General features: G+C 46.9%; 2 long non-coding RNA genes across 4 annotated transcripts in view; one reads left to right on the top strand and one right to left on the bottom strand.

The window, feature by feature from the left end:
• Nucleotides 1-270: 270 nt before the first annotated feature.
• The window catches only part of LOC112076869 (uncharacterized), a 10,310-nt gene continuing 687 nt past the window's right edge, over nucleotides 271-9,893 (top strand). Inside the window, exon 1 of the long non-coding RNA XR_011477946.1 lies at nucleotides 271-1,507. This is a non-coding gene — a long non-coding RNA (uncharacterized lncRNA). The remainder of the gene's footprint in view (nucleotides 1,508-9,893) is intronic.
• LOC139026195 (uncharacterized) lies at nucleotides 6,077-6,723 on the bottom strand. Of its 3 annotated transcripts, none has more exons than XR_011477945.1 (3): nucleotides 6,654-6,723; nucleotides 6,286-6,435; nucleotides 6,077-6,239 (listed from the first exon to the last, which is right to left on the bottom strand). It is a non-coding gene; the product is annotated as an uncharacterized lncRNA (long non-coding RNA). The 3 variants fall into 3 exon arrangements; XR_011477943.1 differs by lacking the exon at nucleotides 6,654-6,723 and adding an exon at nucleotides 6,500-6,552 and having other exon boundaries at nucleotides 6,286-6,464; XR_011477944.1 differs by lacking the exon at nucleotides 6,654-6,723 and adding an exon at nucleotides 6,472-6,503.

Here is a 9,893-nt window from a genome sequence, read left to right as displayed (position 1 = left end):
CAGCTAACGCACTGGTGCTTTTCTACTCTGCTTTAAAGCACAGGCTCAGGACTGGCTGCTTTTCTACTCTGTTAAAGCACAGCTCTGACATTGGGTTTCTTACTCTGGTTTAAAGCCACAGCTCAGACTGGTGTTTCTACTCTGGTTTAAACACAGCTCAGACTTGGTGTCTTTCTACTCTTGTTTGAAGCACAGCTCAGACTGTGTTTTCCTCTCTGGTTTAAAGCCACAGCTCAGACTTGCGTGTTTTCTACTCTGCAATATTTGAAGCAACAGCTCAGACTGGTGTTTTCTACTCTGGTTTAAAGCACAGCTCAGACTGCTATGCACATGCCTTAACTAACAACCTTGTTGTGTTTGTCACGACGATGATGATGATGATGATGATGATGATAATAAAAACAACAGTGTTTACACAGCCATACATACACACTTCCCATGGTTTTCATTTGCGGGATGGAGAGAGAGAGAGAGGTAGAGGGAGGAACTCTTGATCTTAAAAGGCGGGATCACAATCGTCCCCTAAACGTTCCTATTGGCTCATGGGGATTTTGGATGATTGATAGCAACATAGGTGTGTCCCAATCATCTCTCCTTCCTCCCAGAGTGTGCACTTTGTTCACTTCCCTTCACAGGTTTAAAAAAAAAAAAAGACTGGTATAATGAATATGATGATTCCTACTAACCCATGCCTCCACCAATCCAAGGCTTTTGGTTTTGTGAGAAGCAGTGAACGAGTGCACACTTCATAAGAAAGGAGATATTATTGGGACGCCCCCTATATGCTCTCCTCAGTTAGAAGCCATGTCAGCAATTCACTATATAAACAGGTCTGTCTGTTGTTGAAGATGGGAGGGACAGTGATGACAACAGGTTAGTCTGTTGTTGAAGATGGGAGGGACAGTGGTGATAACAGGTTAGTCTGTTGTTGAAGATGGGAGGGACAGTAGTGACAACAGGTCTGTCTGTTGTTGAAAATGGGAGGGACAGTAGTGACAACAGGTCTGTCTGTTGTTGAAGATGGGAGGGACAGTAGTGACAACAGGTCTGTCTGTTGTTGAAGATGGGAGGGACAGTGGTGACAACAGGTTAGTCTGTTGTTGAAGATGGGAGGGACAGTGATGATAACAGGTCTGTCTGTTGTTGAAGATGCCTTGCCTAGTTAAATAAAGAGGTTACATATAGTGTTCATACTACCCTATGGACTCTGGTCAAAAGCAGTGCACTTTTAGGGAATAGGGTTCTGGTCTAAAGTAGTGCACTATATAGGGAATAGGGTGCCATTTCGGACCCTGAGCTTGTAGTTTGCATCCAGAAGAAGTGATGTCAGAGAGGAAGTGTCCCAAATGAGACTGATCTGTCCCTGCTGTTCCCTACCTTGTATTTACATGTATCCCTCTACTAAACCCTCTGATGTGSCTGTGTCCCAAATAACACTGATCTTTCCCTGCTGTTCCCTACCTTGTATTTACATGTATCCCTCTACTAAACCCTCTGATGTGGGCTTGTGTCCCAAATGAGACTGATCTTCCATTACTATATTAAATCCCCTCTCTGACTTCATTCACACAGTGAACACATTCATGACTATATTAAGCCCCTCTCTACTTTCATTCAACCACAGTGAGACACATTTCATTATTATATTAATCCCCTCTCTGACCTTCTCAACAACGCAACGTGCTGCGTGAGACACATTTCATATACTATACTTAATCCCCTCTCTGACTCATAACCGCAGTGCTGGTGAGCACACCTTCATCTACGTACTCATCAATCCCCGCTCTGACCTTCATCGAACATGCAGCGTGAGACACATTCATTACTATATTAATTCCCCCTCGCTACTTCAATCAAAGCAGTCTGTGAGGACACATTCATTACATTATATTATCCCCTCTCATGACTTCATCAACGCAGTGCTTGGTGAGAACACATTCCATTACTATATGATAAAATCCCCTTCTGGACTTCATGCAACGCCAGTTGTGAGACACATTCATTCACTATATTAATCCCCTCTCGACTCTCAGCAAAAGTGCTGGTGAGACACGATTCAATTACTATAGTAATATCCCTTCTGGACTCATCACACACACAGTTGCTGTGGACACATTTCATTAAACTATATTAATCCCCTCCTCTGAACTTCCATTCAACGCAGTGTGGTGAGGACAGCATTCGACTATATTAATCCCCTCTCTGAGACGCTTTTTCATCAAACGCATGTGGTGAGACACATTCATTTACTAATTAATCCCCTCTCTGGACATTCATCAACGCCAGTGCTGGTGAGACACAATTCTTACATATTAATCCCCTCTCTGACTTCATCAACAGCTGGTGAGACACATTCATTACTATATTAAGTCCCCTCTCTGACTTCCCCAACGCAGTGCGGGATGACACATTCATTTACTATTAACCTTACTTCATATCTGACACACTCATCATGTTCCTGACTTCATCAACGCAAGTCTGGTGAGACCACATTCATTTACTAGATAATCTTCCCTCTCTGACTTCATCACACAGTGGAGACACATTCATTACATATGTAATCCCCTACTCTGACTTCATCAGACGTCGGTGATGGTTGAGACAATTCATTACTATATTAATCCCCTCTCTGACTTCGATCAACACAGTGAGGGACACATTCCTTACTATATGTAATCCCCTCTCTGGAAAAAAACTTACCATCAACGCATAGTGCTGGCGTGAGATATACTTTCTCTCGACCATCAAACGTGACCATTTCTACTATATTTAAGTCCCCTCTCTGACCACTTCATCAGACGCAGTGCTGGTGAGACACATTCAATTACTATTAATCCCCTCCTGACTGTCATCAAGACGTCTGAGTGGAACACATTCATACTATATTAATCCCCTCTCTGAAACTTCATCAACGCAGTAGCTGGTGAGACACAATTCATTACTACTATTAACCCCTCTCTGACTTCATCAAGCCACATTGTGAGACACATTTCATTACTATATATTAAATCCCCTCTCTGACTTCATCACCGCAGTGCTGGTGAGACCACATTTCTTACTATATTAATTCCCCTCTCTGATCTTCATCAAACGACAGTGTGCTGAGGACACATTCATTAACTAATTAATCCCCTCTCTGACTTCATCAACGCCAGTGCCTTGGTGAGACACATTCATTACTATATTAATCCCCTCTACTGACGCTCAACCGCAGTGCTGTGGACCACATTCATTTACTATATTAATCCCTCTCTGACTTCATCAACGCACGTGCTGGTGAAGACACATCATTACTATAATAATCCCCTCTCGGACTCATCAAGCAATGCTGGTGAGACACAATCTTACATATTAATCCCCTCTCTGATTCATCAACCGCAGTGCGGTGAGACACATTCATTACTTCATGTAATCCCTCTCTGACTTCCCTCACAACGCAAAACCTCTCCACCAGTGAGACACATTCACCTCATACTCACTCATTAAACCTCCCCCCTCTTCTCGCCCCCATCTACCTTCCACACACCCCGCCACGCCGCCATAGACCTGCGCTCACCACAAGCATTACCCCCACATCACTCACTAATACTCTAATCCCCCTACCCATCGACCTTCATCCAACGCCAGTCACAGCTGTGAGACACCACACAATTTCACTCCAGACACACACAACCCTCTCCATCACTTCATACAACCGTGCCGAACCCACACCCACCCACTAACCTTACACCCCCTACTCACAACGCAGTGCCGGAGCACACCCACCACTACTAGCACCTACACGCCACTCTCTGACTCCAACCATGCTAGACCATCACCTACATATCTAACCCCCTCGCACAACCACTCACACGACAACAGGCTGTGAGACACATCTCAACCTAAGTAACTCCCCACAGTCCTTACCCCTCAAACACCCACCTGAACACACTCATACTATTAATCCCCCTCTGACTCAACGCACGTGAGCGACCACATCAAGACCTATATAATCACACCGCCTGACTTCTCAACTCTCATGATGGTGAGCACAACAACCTCATACGATTACATACACTCCATCCCATCTACGACACCCAACTGAACGCCGCTAGGGAGACCATTCCATTCACATCCCATTGCCACTCCCCGTCTCTCAACCCCCAGCCCACCGAAATCTCCACCAACTACACGAGACACACACTTACACCCACCCCACCCAACAAAACCACCAAAACACCCGGCCACGACCACACACCCCCGAACCACCATAACTAACAAACACATTATTACCAACACGGACTATGGATAGAGCCTACCATCGGTGTTGGCTGTAGTTGTATTTACAGGACGTGCATTATGGCGCAGGTGAGATGCCTACATGGTGTGACTGTGTTGATGGTTACAGGTGCATTATGGGACTTAGACGCAACCTAACCATGCGTGCATACATTAGCTTGCTGATTCTTACAGGTTCTGTATTATGCGGATAGAGCCACCAGTGTACAGTTGTGGTGACTTAGGTGTATGTAGAAGACGATACCATACCCAGAGTCAATGTCCCTGATGGGAACGAGGATACCTCCGTCTGTGTATGATTGACACATGTGTTGTGTTTCAGGGTTGCATTATGGGATAGAGCCGACCATGGTCGGTCCATGGCGTGAAGAGCTCTATGTTCCTGTGATGCCAGGGACAACAACAAGAGACTGAAAACTAACGTAAAGCACTGCAACACACAGACACACGCACAATGTCACACACACACACACACACACACACAGCACACTGTGTCCTCCGGAATCACTGTGAATCTTAGTCTCTCATTCTCCTCACCGCAATCCTCCCCCCCTTCCTCGCCTCTCCCCCCATTTCCCTCCCTCACCCCCCCTTTCCTCCCTCACCCCCTCTATCCCTCCCTCACCCCCCCTTCCTCCCTCCCTCCCTCCCCACCCCCCTCCCTCCCCCCTCCTCCCCCCCTTCCTCCCTCCCTCCCCCCCTACCCCCTCACCCCCCTATCCCTCCCTCTCCCCCTCTTTCCTCCCTCATCCCCCCCTTTCCTCCCTCTATCCTCCCTTTTCCTCCCTCTATCCCCCCTTTCCTCCCTCTACTCCCTCCCGCCCCCCTTACCCCCCCGCACCCCCTCTATCCCTCCCTTTCCCCCTCTGGGTCCTCCTCTCCTATCCCTCCCTCCGCTCCCCCTTTCCTCCCTCCTATCCCCTCCCTCCCTCCCGCCCTTTCCTCCCTCTATCCCCCCCTTTCCCCCCCTATCCCCCCTTTCCTCCCTCTATCCCCTCCCTCCCCCCTACCCCCCTCACCCCCTAATCCCTCCCTCCCCCTCTTTCCTCCCATCTATCCCTCCCTCCCTCCCCCCTTTCCCTCCCTCTATTCCCTACCCTCCCCCTCCCCCCTTTCCTCCCTCCCTCCCCCCTTTCCTCCCTCTAATGCCCTCCCTCCTCCCCCCTTCCTCCCTCCCCTCCCCCCTTCCTCCCTCTATCCCTCCCGTCCCTTCCCCCCTTTCTCCCTCTATCCCCCCCTTTCCCCCCTCTATCCCCCCCTTTCCTCCCTCTAGTCCCTCCCTCCCCCCTACCCCCCTCACCCCCGCTATCCACCTCCCTCCCTCTCCTCCCTCTATCCCTCCCTCCCTCCCCCCTTTCCTCCCTCTAATCCCTCCCTCCCCTCCCCCCTTTCCTCCCCCCTCCCCCCTTTCCTCGCCTCTATCGCCTCCCTCCCTCCCCCTTCTCCCTCCCTCCCCCCTTTCCATCCCTCTATCACTCCCTCCCCTCCCCCTTTCCTCCCTCTACCCCTCCCTCCCAGGATGCAGAATGTGTGATCAAGCCGTCTGTAGACCGTCGCGTATGTTGACTGACCGTGTCCTTCGCTCCAGAGTCAGATGGTGATGAAGACCTACCTGGACCCCCGTTAGGTACTACTTCAGCCCCGACGGAGACGCTCACACCGCCTGACACGCCCGGACATAAACATCCCTGACACCCCTCAAACTAACCAAATATAACCACCCTCAGTCCCCTCAAACAACCCCCTGTACCTGCAAAACCCCAGTTGACAACAGTGGTGGCTTCTAGAACAGGGGTGGATTCTAGAACAGGGGTGGATTCTAGAACAGGGGTGGATTCTAGAACAGGGGTGGATTCTAGAACAGGGGTGGGATTCTAGAATATATGTTGATTCTAGAATATATGTTGATTCTAGAATATATGTTGATTCTAGAATATATGTTGATTCTAGATATATGTGATCTAGAATAGATGATCTAGAACAGATGGTGATTCTAGAATGGGGGACTCTAGAACAGGGCTGGCCCCATGGACCATTATTAGAGAAAGAGCATAGAGGTAGAACGAGGCTCTAGATGGATATAACCTGGTTTAATGAGTTCTCTTTCTACCTCTATTAGAAGAGGGGTAGCACTTGACTGTGTACATAGTAGTCCCTCTGTGTTTTGTACTCTGGTTTAAAGACAGCTCGGACTGGTGTTTTCTACTCTGGTTTAAAGCACAGCTTGACTGGTGTTTTCTACTCTGGTTTAAAGCACAGCTCAGACTGGTTTTTCTACTCTGGTTTAAAGCACAGCGCTGACTGTGTTTTCTACTCTGGTTTAAAGCACAGCTCTGACTGGGTGTTTCTACTCTGGTTTAAAGCACAGCTCAGACTGGTGTTTTCTACTCTGGTTTAAAGCACAGCTCTGACTGGTGTTTTCTACTCTGGTTTAAAGCACAGCTCGACTGTGTTTTCTACTCTGGTTTAAAGCACAGCTCAGACTGGTGTGTCTACCTCTGGTTTGAAGCACAGCTCAGATGGTGTTTCTACTCTGGTTTAAAGCACAGCTCTGACTGGTGTTTTCTACTCTGGTTGAAACACAGCTCAGAGACTGGTGTGTTCTTACTCTGGTTTAAAGCACAGCTCAGACTGGTGTCTTCTACTCTGGTTTAAAGCACAGCTCTGACTGGTGTTTTCTACTCTGGTTTAAGAGCACAGCTCAGACTGGTGTTTTCTACTCTGTTTAAAGCACAGCTCAGACTGGTGTCTTCTACTCTGGTTTAAAGCACAGCTCAGACTGGTGTTTTCTACTCTGGTTTGAAGCACAGCTCTGACTGGTGTTTTTCTACTCTGGTTTAAAAGCACAGCTCAGACTGGTGTCTTCTACTCTGGTTTAAAGCACAGCTCTGACTGGTGTTTTCTACTCTGTTTAAAGCACAGCTCAGACTGGTGTTTTCTACTCGGTTAAGCACAGCTCTGACTGGTGTTTTCTACTCTGCGTTAAAGCACAGCTCAGACTGTGTTTCTACTCTGTTTAAAGCACAGCTCAGACTGTGTCTTCTACTCTGGTTTAAAGCACAAGCTCAGACTGGTGTTTTCTACTCTGGTTTAAAGCACAGCTCTGACTGGTGTTTTCTAATCTGGTTTAAAACACAGCTCTGACTGGTGTTTTCTACTCTGGTTTGAAGCACAGCTCAGACTGGTGTTTTCTACTCTGGTTTAAAACACAGCTCAGACTGGTGTTTTCTACTCTGGTTTAAGCACAGCTCAGACTGGTGTTTTCTACTCTGGTTTAAAGCACAGCTCTGACTGGTGTTTTCTACTCTGGTTTAAAACACAGCTCTGACTGGTGTTTTCTACTCTGGTTTGAAGCACAGCTCAGACTGGTGTTTTCTACTCTGGGTTAAAACACAGCTCTGACTTGGGTGTTTTCTACTCTGGTTTGAAGCACAGCCCAGACTGGTGTTTCTACTCTGGTTAAAACACAGCTCAGACGTGGTGTTTTCTACTCTGGTTTGAAGCACAGCTCAGACTGGTGTTTTTACTCTGGTTTAAAGCACAGCTCGACTGGTGTTTTCTACTCTGGTTAAAACACAGCTCTGACTGGTGTTTTCTACTCTGGTGTTTGAAGCACAGCTCAGAACTGGTGTTTTCTACTCTGGTTAAAACACAGCTCTGACTGGTGTTTTCTACTCTGGTTGAAGCACAGCTCTGACTGGTGTTTTCTACTCTTGGTTTGAAGCACAGCTCAGACTGGTGTTTTCTACTCTGGTTTAAAAAACACAGCTCTGACTGGTGTTTTCTACTCTGGTTTGAAGCACAGCTCAGACTGGTGTTTTCTACTCTGGTTTAAAACACAGCTCTGACTGGTGTTTTCTACTCTGGTTTGAAGCACAGCTCAGACTGGTGTTTTCTACTCTGGTTTAAAACACAGCTCAGACTGGTGTTTTTCTACTCTGGTTAAAGCACAGCTCAGACTGGTGTTTTCTACTCTGGTTTAAAACACAGCCTGGACGTGTTTTCTACTCTGGTTTAAAGCACAGCTCTGACTGGTGTTTTCTACTCTGGTTAAAACACAGCTCAGACTGGTGTTTTCTACTCTGGTTTAAAGCACAGCTCAGACTGGTGTTTTCTACTCTGGTTTAAAGCACAGCTCAGACTGGTGTTTTCTACTCTGGTTAAAGCACAGCTCAGACTGGTGTTTTCTACTCTGGTTTAAACACAGCTCAGACTGGTGTTTTCTACTCTGTTTTAAAGCACAGCTCAGACTGTGTTTTCTACTCTGGTTTAAAGCACAGCTCAGACTGGTGGTTTTCTACTCTGGTTTAAAGCACATCTCAGACTGTGTTTTCTACTCTGGTTTAAAGCACAGCTCAGACTGGTGTTTTCTACTCTGGTTTAAAGCACAGCTCAGACTGCGGTTTTCTACTCTCGGTTTAAAGCACAGCTCAGACTGGGTTTTCTACTCTGGTTTAAAGCACAGCTCAGACTGGTGGTTTCTACTCTGGTTTAAAGCACAGCTCTGACTGGTGTTTTCTACTCTGGTTTAAAGCACAGCTCAGACTGGTGTTTTCTACTCTGGTTTAAAGCACAGCTCAGACTTGGTGTTTTCTACTCTGGTTTTGAAGCACAGCTCAGACTGGTGTTTTCTACTCTGGTTTAAAGCACAGCTCAGACTGTGTTTTCTACTCTGGTTTGAAGCACAGCTCAACTGGTGTTTCTACTCTGGTTAAAACACAGCTCAGACTGCTATGCACATGCCTTAACTAACAACCTTGTTGTGTTTGTCACGACGATGATGATGATGATGATGATGATGATGATGATGATGATGATATGATGATGAGAATAAAAACAACAGTGTTTACACACCCGTACATACACACTTCCCATGGTTTTCATTTGCGGGATGGAGAGACAGAGAGAGGTAGAGGGAGGAACTCTTGATCTTTAAAGGCGGGATCACAATCGTCCCCTAAACGTTCCTATTGGCTCATGGGATTTTGGATGATTGATAGCAACATAGGGTGTCCCAATCATCTCTCCTTCCTCCCAGAGTGTGCACTTTGTTCACTTCCCTCACAGGTTTAAAAAAAAAAGACTGTATAATGAATATGATGATTCCTACTAACCCATGCCTCCACCAATCCAAGGCTTTTGGTTTTGTGAGAGCAGTGAACGAGTGCACACTTCATAAGAAAGGAGATATTATTGGGACGCCCCCTATATGCTCTCCTCAGTTAGAAGCCATGTCAGCAATTCACTATATAAACAGGTCTGTCTGTTGTTGAAGATGGGAGGGAAGTGATGACAACAGGTTAGTCTGTGTTGAAGATGGGAGGGACAGTGGTGATAACAGGTTAGTCTGTTGTTGAAGATGGGAGGGACAGTAGTGACAACAGGTCTGTCTGTTGTTGAAAATGGAGGGACAGTAGTGACAACAGGTCTGTCTGTTGTTGAAGATGGAGGGACAGTAGTGACAACAGGTCTGTCTGTTTGAAGATGAGGGACAGTGTGACAACAGGTTAGTCTGTTGTGAGAGGACAGTGGTGACACAGGTAGTCTGTTGTGAAGATGGGAGGACAGTGATTGATAACAGGTCTGTCTGTTGTTGAAGATGCCTTGCCTAGTTA

The sequence above is a fragment of the Salvelinus sp. IW2-2015 genome, unplaced genomic scaffold (assembly GCF_002910315.2).
Source record: "Salvelinus sp. IW2-2015 unplaced genomic scaffold, ASM291031v2 Un_scaffold4098, whole genome shotgun sequence".
NCBI classification, from domain to species: Eukaryota; Metazoa; Chordata; class Actinopteri; order Salmoniformes; family Salmonidae; genus Salvelinus; species Salvelinus sp. IW2-2015.
Note: the sequence above shows the minus strand (reverse complement) of the source record. Positions and strands in the feature narration are given on the sequence as shown.